At 39.6% G+C, this 13,390-nt stretch overlaps 1 protein-coding gene across 2 annotated transcripts in view; it reads left to right on the top strand.

Annotated features, from left to right (window-relative positions):
• Positions 1 to 13,390, top strand: part of LOC102066084 (uncharacterized) — a 280,394-nt gene that overhangs the window by 43,960 nt on the left and 223,044 nt on the right. The window contains exon 1 of one of the 2 annotated variants that reach the window (XR_012579206.1): positions 10,808 to 11,170. The exons of the other annotated variant lie outside the window; for it this stretch is intronic. The gene's annotated coding sequence lies outside the window, so the exon portion shown is untranslated. Of the gene's footprint in view, positions 1 to 10,807; positions 11,171 to 13,390 lie in introns of those variants that run through there. 2 annotated transcript variants of the gene reach the window in all.

Genomic DNA, 13,390 nt, shown 5'->3' with positions numbered 1-13,390 from the left:
TATCTTCCCAATAGCCTTGCATTTGTGAAGGCTATTTCTTGTTTTGTTGTTCTGTTTGCATAGTTTCTGTCACTCAGGCAAGGTGGCAATAATGTCATGAAGCCATCAGTCCATTCACCATGAATAGGTTCTGTGAAGAAGCACTAAATTAAGAAATAAGTGATGTACCTGCCTAGTGTTTTAAGCCAGGTAGTCAGAGGAGATAAAATATATTGTCTGAATTGGAAGTTGAGCACATTTTCTCTTGAACATACAAACGAATAAGGAGCAGCAATGACAAATTTTTTACTGTGAATGTCTACTCAGAAGAAAAAATAACTTTGGGTGATAGAGGTTAGTTTGTTTCACAAAGCATTTAGTGTCTTCAGAGGGAAGTTTTTGTCCATCCAAGGATTGTCTGTACCCATGAAAATGACAGGAAGACTTGTATAGAGCATGTATACTTCCAGAAATCAGAGTATAATATTTTTTCCTGTATAGCTTTGCGTGATTGGAATCACCAATGACCTGCTGCAATTTTTCTCCCACTCTATCAGATAAGTAAAGAAATCAGTATTACAGCCATAACTGAAATGATGGAGTTCTGAAAGTAGCACCCTTTTCCTGTCATACAGCAGCCCCCTTTCACTACCTCCATGCTCACTCTCTGCCTGATATGGTGCACATTCATCTGACAGGCATAAATTGGAACAGCGAAGAAAGTCAGGCAGCGATTGCATCCCTGAGTTTGGGATCATCAGCTGTTACAAAATGTCAGGGAGTTTGGGAATAAACTCTACTCTCAATATTGCTACAACACAATGCAAAAAATCACCCTGAAAAGTGTTGTGTTCTTGTGTTTTAATGGTCTGCAGTGAAGCAGAGTGGTGCTCTAAGTGTGTAAAGGGTTGCCATTTGCAAATTCCCACCTGTTGTCTCTGTTTCCGGAAACAGAATCCCTGGCTGCAGTCTGGATGTTGCCCCGGGTGGTGTCTGACTTTTAACCCAAATGAAATAGTAATTGTTCAGACACTGTCTGGCTCTCATGCAGTGGACAGGGAAGGCACAGCAGCTCTCCAGTTACCTCTTAGGAAGCCCAGGCAAGGATTTCCCTCAGGGAATCTTCAGCCTGTTGTGTTCACAGACCTTTGGTGTAAAGTTTCAGGTCATAATCCCCCTTGCCCTCCCTGCTGCAGCAGGGTCCAGTGATGAGCAGACTGCAGGATGTGACAGACTGGGACATAGGAATGAAACTGTGTGAAGGGACAAGATTCAGTTTTCCTTTTTGCTGCCAGTACCTTGTCAATGTAAACCTAGCAGTGCCCAGACTATAATGCTGGAGCCGTAAATGGTTTGCCAACTGAGATGGTGTTGCCACTTTTGCTCTTGATGCCACTGAGGGGATGCAGTTATTGTGGGGTAGCTCAGATCCCTGGCTGCTGAAACAGAAACCTCAGCACGTTCCTCTGGGACTGCCAGCAGAGGAATCCTCTGCCCTCCCCTCAGCTCCTCCATTCCTGCAAGTTCTGATTGTGCCCTGCTCACAAGTCCCCCCTGGGCTCCCCCATCCCCTCAGTTCCTCAAGGCATGGGGCTGGATTCAGCCTGGCTTGCAGAATGAGGAACTCTCCTCCCAAGCTATTAAACCAAAACTGTGAAACACTGATGATTCCTTGAGACCTGCTGGCTCAATCCCAGTAATCCTGTCCTCTTTGTGATGTTGCAAGAGGTGACACTCTCCATGCCTACAAAATCTGACAGGTTATAGTTAAGGCCCAAAGAAAAGACTGAAAGTGTGGCAGAGCGCTTGAAGGTGTATGGACATAACAACAAGTGCTGCAGGTGGTATGGACTGCCCTGCTTGACTCAACCCAAGTTTATCACTGCCTTCCAAGGGCAAGACAGGGTCTGGGTTTCTGCCTGAAACCCTCATTTATTTGATGCTGACTCAAACCTATTAATTTGGCCTTTTAGCTCAACGTTGCACTACTGCTGTCTTTGGACTCAATGGAAATAATGACTTTTATACTGTCGGCCTAAGCAACAACTATTGTCTTCCATGAAAGTAACTTCTCTTTAAAAACTTAAATAGTTCAGTGTTATGAGAACCAAAGAAAAATTATCTTTTTTCATTCAATGTATAATAGAGTTATCATATACACATTTTTGAAGAATATGTTTAATAGTAAGACCAGTTACAGGGAGAACTCAGGTGATGTACTGTATGGAAGACGGAACCAGCTAATGAGATCATCTCCAATACTTACTATGAATTTTACTCTTTTCTGGAACAGTTTGCAGTCTTATTTTGGAATTCTTGATAGTTTAATTGTTCTAGTTCATTTTCCTGGCTGACTAAACTAAGCAATATAGCTTTGAACTTTAAGATTTTTCTATGGACCCCATAGCATCTCTCAAAATGCATGTTAATCCTAGGGAGGACCAAAAGAATCTACTAACATATGCACACTGCCAAAATAAATGATGTCCAGATTCCTGAGCTAATCTTTGCCTTTGATCACATGTATCAGAAAATTTATTTGCCAAAGTAGTGATGAAAAGATTTCTGATCATTCTGAAGTATCAGCTGCAAATAACCTAGACTTTTTGATTTTCAAGATAAATCAGGAAAGATGGAGTACTTTCCTCCTTTTTCAATCCTTAGGAGTCTCCATAGAAAACTTTATAGTGAAGCACTTCAGAGAGTAGCAGTAGCCAGTCCTTTTCTGGCATTATTGCCTTGTATGTGAAATTTTGTGACTCTTTCTGTCAATGTGTGGATCTCTGACTGTTGTTACCTCTGAAAATAATGGCAGAAGGAGATGTCAATGTTTTTTCTTATGGTTTTTCTTCATTGGCTCTGTTTTTTTCTTTTTTCTCATTCTACCTAAAAGTTCACAACTCATAGTATTTCTGTGCTCACAGAAATTAACATGAAAGCATAGTAATGAGACATGGTTGTGTCTGTCTTGAGGTGCATATTCAGCATGAAACTTGGTCTATTTTTTCTACATTTTACACAAAAGACATTTTTTTTACATTTTGCACATCAAATAGCACTATTTTGTGCTTTGGTTATTGCTGATTTTGCTGTGATGGTTTCTCTACTTGCTTTTTTTGCTTTATGAAACCTTCCTGGTTTTTACGCTGTTTGTTCACTTTGTTTTCATATGTATTTATAGTTGTGTGTTGTAAATGATTTGTGGTGGATTTTTCAATAGTCTAGAACATACCTTTCCATGTTTAATGCAAATGGAGGTCTTAGTGTTGTTTTGCAGAAATCACTGAAACTTGGTCTTTGAGTCTGTGTTAGACCCTTACTGAGGAAGGTGGGTTTTTTACTTTTGGGTCATTGCAAGTTTGGCTTTTTAGGGAAAAACAGAACCTAATTTTTTTTTGCAAAACACCTTATTTACATTGAATAGCTCCTTCTTGCTTCAGGACTTTCTGATGTATACAGCCACACATGACAACAAAAGTGAAAGTCTTTTACTGGTTATTGCATAAAACCTGTTTGATAACCAAGTCCATATTATATACTCTAAATTGAGATTTTCAGATCAGAAACTGGGGTACAGAAAGATTAAGTTGTTTCACTGAAGATTAAGGAGACCGGGGTGGAGCTCTGCACAAATCTTGAGGGTGCTTCTTACAAGTGTTGATCATCGTGGGCTCCTCTCCTAGGGTATGCAATGTAGTTATGGAGGGAGAAGTCCAAGTTCTCAATTATCCTGGGGAGAAATCACAGTAACAGCTGTCATGTCTGTGTTATTTCTTTTGTTAGGATGCTCTGTCTCTGCCCTGCTGTGATCAGTGGCATCCTGGAATGCAGTAAAGGCTTGAACTATACCCACCAAACAGTCCCATCCCTATCTCCTGGGCACCTGCAGGCAGAATGGACAGATGAGGAAGGTCCTTGCCTGCCCACACAAGTTCCAAGCAGCCCCTGCACTTTATCTCTTTGCTGTGGGGGTTGTGGAGACAAGGGAGACAGAGTTCCAAGGATGTCAGGGTGCTGCCAGGCAAAGGCAGGGTCACCTCAGGAGGGTGGGAGCAGTTACCATAGGTGCCACAAGGTACACAAGAAGAGAAAGGCGAGGACTCCCATCTGGGGCTTGTAACCTTGCCCTGGCCTGGAGGGGAGGAGGACAAACACACAGGAAGACAAGGGCACCCCTGCTGCACATCTGAAGCCCAGCGATGGCTTCAGTCATTTCTCAGTTGTTGCAATTTGGGATGACAGCTCCAAGCTGGAAAACTGATTTCCCTGTCACTGAGTGTGGATCACCTTCAGATTGCAAATCTGAGTTGATGTTGTCCCAAACTACTCCCATTGCCAAGCTGTGTGAACAAGGTGTGCTTTTGCATGCACTGGAACACCATAGTAATGAAAATCTTTGAAAAAAGTCAGTAGCAATTAAAATAATTTTAAACTTAATCAGCACTCTATTAGTAAGGACTGCTTTCTTAATATTCTGTACAAGTGTGCTTGATAGATATCAGGTGGGTAAAATATATCTGCTTGTGGTGTCTTTGTCCTCTTTTTAGTTTTTTTCGTTTAGCTCATGATTTTATTTAATGGAAGAGACACTTCTCACATATTGGCTTGACAATTTACAAGCATTTGTTTGTGCTGAATTAAGCACATTTTTAAACTTTGTGTGTTGCTGCTGACAGTTTGGGGATTGATTTTTATCCCTAGAGAGATGCCTTTTTGTCTTTAAGGCAAATTGAAGTTGACTGCTGGAGCATTCCCTGGTAAGAGAGAGAATCTACTTTAGGGATATTTTTCTACTGAGAATTCATTTTTAACTCTGAAGCTTCAGCAAGGTCATGTTTTTCATGACACTTAAAAAAAAAAAAAAAGGTAAAAAAGTTCCCAGACAAAGAAGTAGCATCAACTTCAGAGAAAATAAATCAGAGCAAGCATTACCAAGCTTTTTCCCATTGTAGTTCTCTGTCAGGGATGTGTGCCTGGATATACAGTAGGTAAAAATTCCAGACTTTTCTTCTGAAAGCACATGTTAAAATGGTGGTGTAGGCAATGGCAGAAAAAGGTTTTACCCATCCATATATTTTCATGAATATTATGAGATTAAATTTAAAAACTTATGTGGCGTTTTTAGGACATTCAGATTTTTTAAAGAACAGATTCACTGCTTGTCCACATTGGCAACATGGAATGGGGTTTGCAGACGTGAAAGGATTCATGTAATGAGATATGTGAGGATGCAGGATCTCCAGCAGACAGGTGCTTTAGGAAGTTTTCATTCATGTCAGGTAGAGCTAAGCACCTGATTCTGTTTAAACCATAGGATCTGTGGCTGGACATGCTGGGCTTGACTTACGCCCTAAATTTGCTTAACCTGAATTTTCCCCCACCCCCGTTCAGCTGCCACCAGCCAGTCAGATTTTGTACACCAAATTTATATTGTTGATATATTGACGGGGATGCTTGGAATTTCTTTTTATCTTTCCCTTCAAGGTTTTTTTGGCACTAGATTTGTGTCCTAGGTCTATTTTTTTACAAATATAAATGCAGCTAAAATAAGTAGTGCCTGTGTATATATCTGGTCTGGTTCTGTGGTCCAAATAAATAGCACTTCTCACCTGAACAACAAAGCTGAAGCAAACCATTCTGGCTGGAGGGCAGGTCTAGTGAGGGCTTTTGTGGTGTTACCTGGCAGGTTAGTGGTGAGGTGATGGACAGACCCCATTAAAATCTCGTTTAATGCTTGTCTCTGGAATGACTGCACTCGCTTTAATCTCCGTCTTTGTATTCACTCATACTTCTAAGATTCAAGTGACATGAAAAATAAATACAATATCTCAGTCCTTGAATAAAATACCAAATTAAAAATTCACACCCACTTGTTTTAATTTCTAGGAAATCAAACCAGCTGAAGGAAGTTTTTTACCATAGTGCATCTGAACAAGTTGTAAAAACCAATTTCTTCAGGCAACTTTTACTCTGCTGGTTATAAAATCTTCTTAAAGAAGGTGCACACCTGTGTCATCTTCCTTCAAACCTTCTTTGGGATGTTCTCATTGGATTTTTCACACATTTGAGCCCTAAATGTTTGAGTTGCCTCAGTACATTTTTGAAAGCCTGGCTATCAACTACCAGAATTTTCTTTTGCCTCTTTGATATTTTTCTCCCCCTTCTCAGATTCCTCCTGCAAAATTTGTGACATTTGCTCTTAATCGTGATGGGACAAAGACATTTTGCAGAATCCAAGAAACAAAGCTTATAATGAAAATAAAAAAATTTCTTTGCACTATAAAGAAAGCCTGTACCTTCAAACAAGTGCCTTGCATCCACAGCAGAAAGCATTTGGCTTGTGCTTGGGATGGGGTAGGTGAGAGGAAGTAGGGGTTGATGTTTTTGGTTGTAGCTGTTGTGCAATATCCCAGAGCTACCCCTCTTCAACAAGGAACTCACATTTTCTGCCATGTTCTCACTTCCAGCATTTTATTAATTAACTGCTAAAGTTTTTTGCTCCGATTCACCTTGGAATTTGGATCGTTTTTGAAAATGTTATCTTTGAATTAGAACATAGCATTTATTAATAGCAGGAAATTCCAAGTAATTATTTTGTCTTTCTTTCTCCTCCTAATTTTTTTTTTTTGAGCTAGATGTTGATTTTTGTGAACTGTACCTTTTCTACCCTAATCAATCTTGTTTCTCTTTTGTCCTTTAGCCTGAAGACTTTTGGTGTTTAGAATTAACTTTGTTCTCAGTCCTTCTCCATTTTGTGCACGATTATGCACCTAATTAGAGGTAATTGTTTCCTTGTTCCTACAGCATCAGCCAAGCAAGCAGATCTCAGCTCCCTCTGAGGGTTACAAGGAACCTCCATCCTAGAAAAAGTGCAGCAAACACTTTGGTAATTTGGTATTTCTCTCTGGCATGTTCATTGTTCTGTACCTGTTACAAACAAGCCTTAGATGGGTTTCACCTGTGGGAAATGATGGAAACCTGGTATTCTGAGTGAAGGAATGACAGCATGAATGTTATATTGCTGTCACAAAGGTTGTTGATCAAGATTCTTTTTTTAATCAAAGCTTTAACATTTATTAGCTTTGTGTCAGGTTCTCTCTTGAGTTTTATTAATAATTAAGAATAATTGCATAATTTTAATGGTTTTTCTGCAACTTTTTCAAACTTCCAAATTCCAGGAATGAATTCTTATCTATTATCAGGGGCACAGAAGAGGTATTTAACTGAGTCTAATCATGGCAAAATGTAAATTGTCATTAATTAAGCTTGTAATTGTGTAGTAGGAATGAGAATAATTTCCAGGAGTAGTAGAAGACCTTTAAGTAGCAGTGCATGGTGAATGAGATGCACAGTTTGCATTACCACCAGGAGCTGCATTCCTAATCCAGCAGCCTCAGTGCAGGGAAAATGTAAAATGTACCCTGGGATGTCAGGTGTTAAGGGGAAGAATGGGCCTCTCACGTTCTTTGCACTTACAAGCCGGCTGTAACCTTTTGACTCTCTCTCTCTTTCTCTTCTTGAGTTTTGTTTCCTGAAAGGAAAAGGGGGTGGGGGAACGCAGGGGAAGAAGGCTTAGAGAGTGAAGGATCTGTTTCAAAGTACTGTAGTGTATTTGCAAGCTTTTTTTTTTTTTTTAATAGAATGAGTTTTATTTCTTAAAGGAGCAGTTGTTTTTAACATAGAGTGTTTATGGCTTAAGAAATGAATGTCTGCTGAGTACCACTATCAACACTATAAACTTTACACATGTGATTCTGCCACAAGTGTTTTGCACATAGTTTATCTTCCTAACTAAAATGAGTTTAATCACATTTAAGAGAATAACAGAGGTGGAGAGCTAGTTCTGTGAACTACTGTTGCTTTTCCTATTGACCAGTGCAGAAAAAAAGCTCCCAAATAACAAGAAATCCTTTATTTTCAAAGGATTCCTTAATGTAGCATGATCATATATTGATCACATTGAACTTGGGTGTAATCCAGGTCTGAAGATCTGCACATGCAAAGAAAAACTTGTGAAATTCTTGCAGATTTAATCTCCTTGGTGACTCTTAGTAAGTGTGAAAATACCTCGATGCAAGGAGCTGAACATTTACTTAGTCTGCAAGAACATGGGACAAATGGAGGAAAAAAAAGGTGGCTAGTTAAGGTAGATCCCTCCAAATTCAATTACTTTTCAGGAAAGAGCAGAATGTGGAAAAATACATGAAAATTTCTATTATCTTTTCCTGAAATAGTCTGTTCTGGGCTGATCCTTATTAGAATGTCAATGTGGAAACACTAAAGGTGGTGGTTACTTCCATTAATTAAAAGGAATCTTGCTCGTAGCACCGCACCCTGAGAATGCTAAAGGAGTTTTGTATATTCCTGGTTGCCATATTTAGTATGAGCATCTCATTCAAACTTGGTGTCTTTCTTTGTTAGAGATAATTTGGAAATGGCTCACACTGCCTTTGCGTGGCTAAAATGTGGCAGCAATGGAGTGGAGCCAATGGAGTGGTAATTTTGCAGCCAGCAATCAGGAAAAGGAAGAGTCCTTAGCCAGGGGACTCAACAGTGCCAGGAGGAGCCATTATTCTATTATTTCTGGTGTAGAAGCATTGTTTTAAGTTAGATCAAAAACATCCTTTACATTTCTTTGTTATTTGTGTTGTAAATTTTCCATATCAACTTTTCCAAAGGAAAGGTGTGAGCATATATTGAAGTGGTCTGCTTTGGATGCATCTTGCTTTGGAAATTGTGGCTTAAAGGGAAACCTGGAATCAGTGGTAATTCCTCTGCTTCAGCCTGGAAGTTCACAGAGACTGGACAAAGATGGAATGAGTTCTCCTTTTCTTAACATTTGCTGAGAGCAACACTCTAGACAGCCTGTCTCTTCACAGGCACAGTCCTCCCATTTTTTAATACTATCAGGGTGTCCAACCTTTTGAGTTTCATGCAACCAACCCTGTAAATTTTCCAGGAGCCTTACACTTAGAGGGCTCAAGGGGAAAGAACCCTATACTGTTAATGATGTATATGAACTTGTTTTTAACTCCTGGAGATTGCACGGATTTCAGAAGATTTGATGTAGATAGTTTTCTTGTTTTCAGTTACTGACAAGTCCAGGGTCAGTGAATATTTTATATTCAATCCTGCTTTAATTCCATTATGCAGAGCATGTGTTGGGAACCAGTGCTGAAGAGATTTGCATACTGAAGATTATTATCATGATCTATTTTTTTTATTGGTAGACTTTGAGGAGGTTACAAGAGCTTTACAACTTCAAGACAAGGGCAATCTGACATAAATGCAGAAATTGAAGCAATGTCCCAAATAATTTGGGCCATTTGAAACACAAATGGGAACAGAACTCAACCTAAATTCCAGTCCAGCATCTTAATCCTGAACCCATTTTTTTTTTCAAAATTAAAGTTTTTGTGATTATTATTTCTACTGCCAGGGCTTTCCAAGGATAGAAATGTGACCTAATTTATTAAATGCTCTCTTACGTTCAAGACAGAAGTAAAATCCTTACCCCAGGACACTTAGTGGCCCTGATCCTGCAATCTGATCTCTTGAATGAATGTCTGAACTAACATGAGCCTTGCTGCCTGTTCTGAGAGTTTGGCTGGGATTTTCACAGGGAAGGGACCTGAAGATTGCAGGTTGTCTTCAACACCCTCAATCAACTCCACTACTTTCCTACATGGTTTTGTGTTTCCCTGAGACCTCTATGAGCTTTTGTGTAGCTGTTTCTCCATTACCTTCAGTAGATGGTGAAGTTTGGGCTAAAATGTTTTTCTTTTCTGTGCATAAGCCTTGATCTATGGCACTACTTAAAGATGCCTTGCGATGCACCTGGAGATTAAAGTGCATCGCCCCTGCAGTGCATTGATCTCGCCTGGCCCAGAAAGGGGTTGTCATAGATCTGCTTTTCAAATCAGGACTCCCTCATGGGTTTTTCCAAGGCATCATCTCCATGTCATTGGGTTGGCAGGATATGAAGCTGAGGGTCTTTTTGAAGTTTTCCTTCACTCCAAGGGGTGTAACCTTGTTGTGTGGGAATCGTGGCAAGTTACACCCTCTCTACCCTGTATATGCAGGGCAGGATAACTTAAAGCAGTGTTCAAATATTCTTTTCCATACTTTTCTAAAAGTAAATTGTTCAATTTATGTTGGCATATTAAAATGAAGAAGGGAATCTGAATGCTGAGAACTAGTTTCTTGCAAAAGACTGAAATACAGGGGATGAACTTCATTAATTAATTAAATAGTCCTATAAACATCAATGCCTTTGCAGCTCCACACAATAGTCTTACTTTAAAAAATGATCACGTGCTTCCTCAAATATCACTCAAGCCAGTGTTTAGTTTTTGCATAATCATAAAACAAATACCACTTTAAAGTCTCCTTATGTATGTCACATTTCTTTTTTCTTTTTTTTTCTTTTTGAGTACAAGAAAAGATTTGTTTCCTGCATCAAATGATTTGTTATTGGAAAAGCAAAGCAGCATTTATTTTTGCAAAACTCTTCTTCCTTCAAAACTGGTACATGGAAAGTGTTTTCCAGCTTTTGGAGTTATTTGATTTTGAACACTTTAGGTTATGTAAGTTTTAATAAGTAGCTTTGGTGTACCCCTAAAGGCACACCCCACACACTTATGTTGTGTGACCTAGGGTCACAAGTAATGGCTGCAAGCTAATTGATTGAGAAAGGCTTGTCTGACTGGGCCCCTTTGAGTCCTCCCTTTACATTCCTAAATTTCTCTAAAGGAGGCACTGGCAGCTTTGCCTGGTGAGAGGAGGGGTTGGGGGAAAGGGAGGAAGTTTCTCAGTTTCTGATTATGCGCAGAGTTTCCTTGTACTGAGCTTATGTTCTCCACCCACTACTTAGTAAGAACTCCTTAACAACTTAAAGCTTTATCCCTGTGAGTACCAGAAAAGTGATCTGAGTATTTATTGAGCAGGGAGAACAAACTGCTTGCTCCAGGCAGGGAGAAAGCTTATGGAAATGATATTAGACCTTCAGCAAAGTGCACAGCTGCATCATACAGAAGCTGAGACTCAAACTGACAGGCAAATAAGCCAGATCACGGAAGGGGCCTCTGTGTGGCAGCTCTGAGCTACCAAGTGTTGGACAACTAGGCAAAAAGTGCAATGGAACAGGGCAGAAAATAACACACTAACTTCAGGCAACTGTTGCTTATTCATGGTGAGTCCAGATTTGAAATGTTGTTTGAAATGTAGCTTTTTCTGTTGTCTCTAAAAACCCTTCCGTTTTACCACAGCGATCCTTCTGCAGAGCTCATTGTGTTCCAGATGATTTCTCCGGATGTGCACTTCAGTTCTGAACGATACAGAAATGCACAGGGATAGCCCTTTCCTTGCTGCTTGCTCTCTCTCATGCTTTTCTTGCTTCAGGAGACAGGTCCTGTGTCTAAAAGCACGCTGCATGGCTTCTGATTTGGGAAGAAATCGTTGTGCAGCCAGCATTTGGTGTGCAGCTGCAATTTGGTGTGCAGCTGCATGGAGGTGAATAAGTGAACATAATTCTGTGCAGTTTTCTGCAGTTTGAGCTTTGTTGCACCTTCCCATTGCTCCTTCTTTTGCTGCCTTATCTTGAGAATGTATGGCACGGTCACTATGAAAAGAGCTTTGTGTTTGAATTCCTGGTGAGTCGAAGGGTCAGGGCCTATGAGTTATCTGCCTGCCAGCAAGACTCATTGCCGTGTCCCCTTATTTTTCAAGCTGAAATAGAAAAAACATGTGTCCTCATCCCTTTTTTATAAACGTATTTTGAATTCAGGTTTTACATGCTGTTTGTGTGTGCTTTGTTCTTTTGACAAACTCGGGCTTTGGGAGGAGGCCAGTCTTATTCTATCCATATTTATTTTATTTATTCAAGCTTTCCTGCAGCTTTTCTGAATTCCTTTGTTGTGATGCACGTAATTTTTTCTTAAAACAATATTCTGAGATTGTTTTCTGCTGAGAGAAAAAGGATTTATATTCTGATACATATTTCCAAAATTACCAGAGATCTATCTAAATTTTAGGTAAGTTGCACAATTATACAGAAAATAAAGCTTTTATAACATTTGACTCGCTTAAGGAGGGAAACACGACACTTGTGGATAAGTTCTTGAGCAGATTTTGTTAGCTACACTAGTCATCTAGTGTAATGGTAATAAATATGATCTGAACTATAATGTTATTTCAGTTAGGAGTTGGAAAAAGCTCCTTCATTAGCACAGCAACAGAATTAAACATTGCATGTTGACAGTAATGTTAGAAATATGTTTGTGGAAACTGCTGAGTGGATGAAATTTAGAGTAATAAATCATCAAGGCATGCCAAAGTTACTCTCTATGTGACGTTTTAAGATATCTGTAATTTAGAGGATAGTCTGGTTTTCCATTAACAGAAGTGTGATTCTGTATAAGATTATTTTTATCATATAATTCAGGTGCACTAAAAAAATCTTAAAATTAGGTAGCAGTTATTTGAGGCTAAATGGAAAATCCCTATTTGATAGGATAATTCTAATATGCAATGTAAGGAGTTGGTCTGATGAACTCTGCACAGAGGGTATGTTACTACTTCTTTCTTGATCTGTGGCTTTTTATGCTCACCTAACAATTAGCAGAATGCTTGCTTGAAAAAAGATGATGTTTCAGATCTGATTTGATCAGATGTTAGTCCCTTTCAGGTGCAGTCATGTTGTTCACCTATTGTGTCCTTTCTTATTTGCCAGTTTGAGTTCACCCATCAATTTTGAAAATGGTTTTAGTAGAAAGGGGGGGGGTGTGCCAGAGAAATGCTAAGAAATAGGGATTTGTATGCAATGCTGCAACACAAGTGGACCTCAAACTTTGTGTTTTCTTATTTTGATTTGAATTTCTATATATTTTGACTTGGACTAAGCATTTCTTTCCACAAGAAAATCTTTGACTGTGTTTTTAGTTCAGTTAAGGATGTTCTTTTGTTTTAGGAGTTTCAGGCTTGCTCTGAGGGAAAGAAATACGTTCTCTTTGGTAGCATAAATATAACATTTCCTTCTTGGCCATGCTGTGAGGGAGGCATACCTGCTGGAGTGCTCTTTACACAAAGGAAACTTTGAGGAGGTGTCTCCTGCCAGCTTTAGAGGCCTGGGGTGTCCCCCCAGTCCTGGTGGTCACTTGGGGAGCAGGGAAAGGTGGGCGCTCACATGGAGCCACCTCCATAGGCACACGAGCAGAGGATCCATCCTCTCTGTGCTCTGGGGTTTCCACTGGCAAAATAATGTCCCAGTGCTGTTGTGACACCAGACTGGAGGATTATGAACCATTTCTTCATGCTCCGATGATCAGCCTGATGAAGAGGAAAAGGTTTAATAAGGAAGAGAAAAAATTACTGGGGATTTTATGCCTATATCTATTGTTAAAAGCAGAATATC

This window comes from Zonotrichia albicollis, chromosome 2 (assembly GCF_047830755.1).
Source record: "Zonotrichia albicollis isolate bZonAlb1 chromosome 2, bZonAlb1.hap1, whole genome shotgun sequence".
Classification (NCBI taxonomy): domain Eukaryota; kingdom Metazoa; phylum Chordata; class Aves; order Passeriformes; family Passerellidae; genus Zonotrichia; species Zonotrichia albicollis.
Note: the sequence above shows the minus strand (reverse complement) of the source record. Positions and strands in the feature narration are given on the sequence as shown.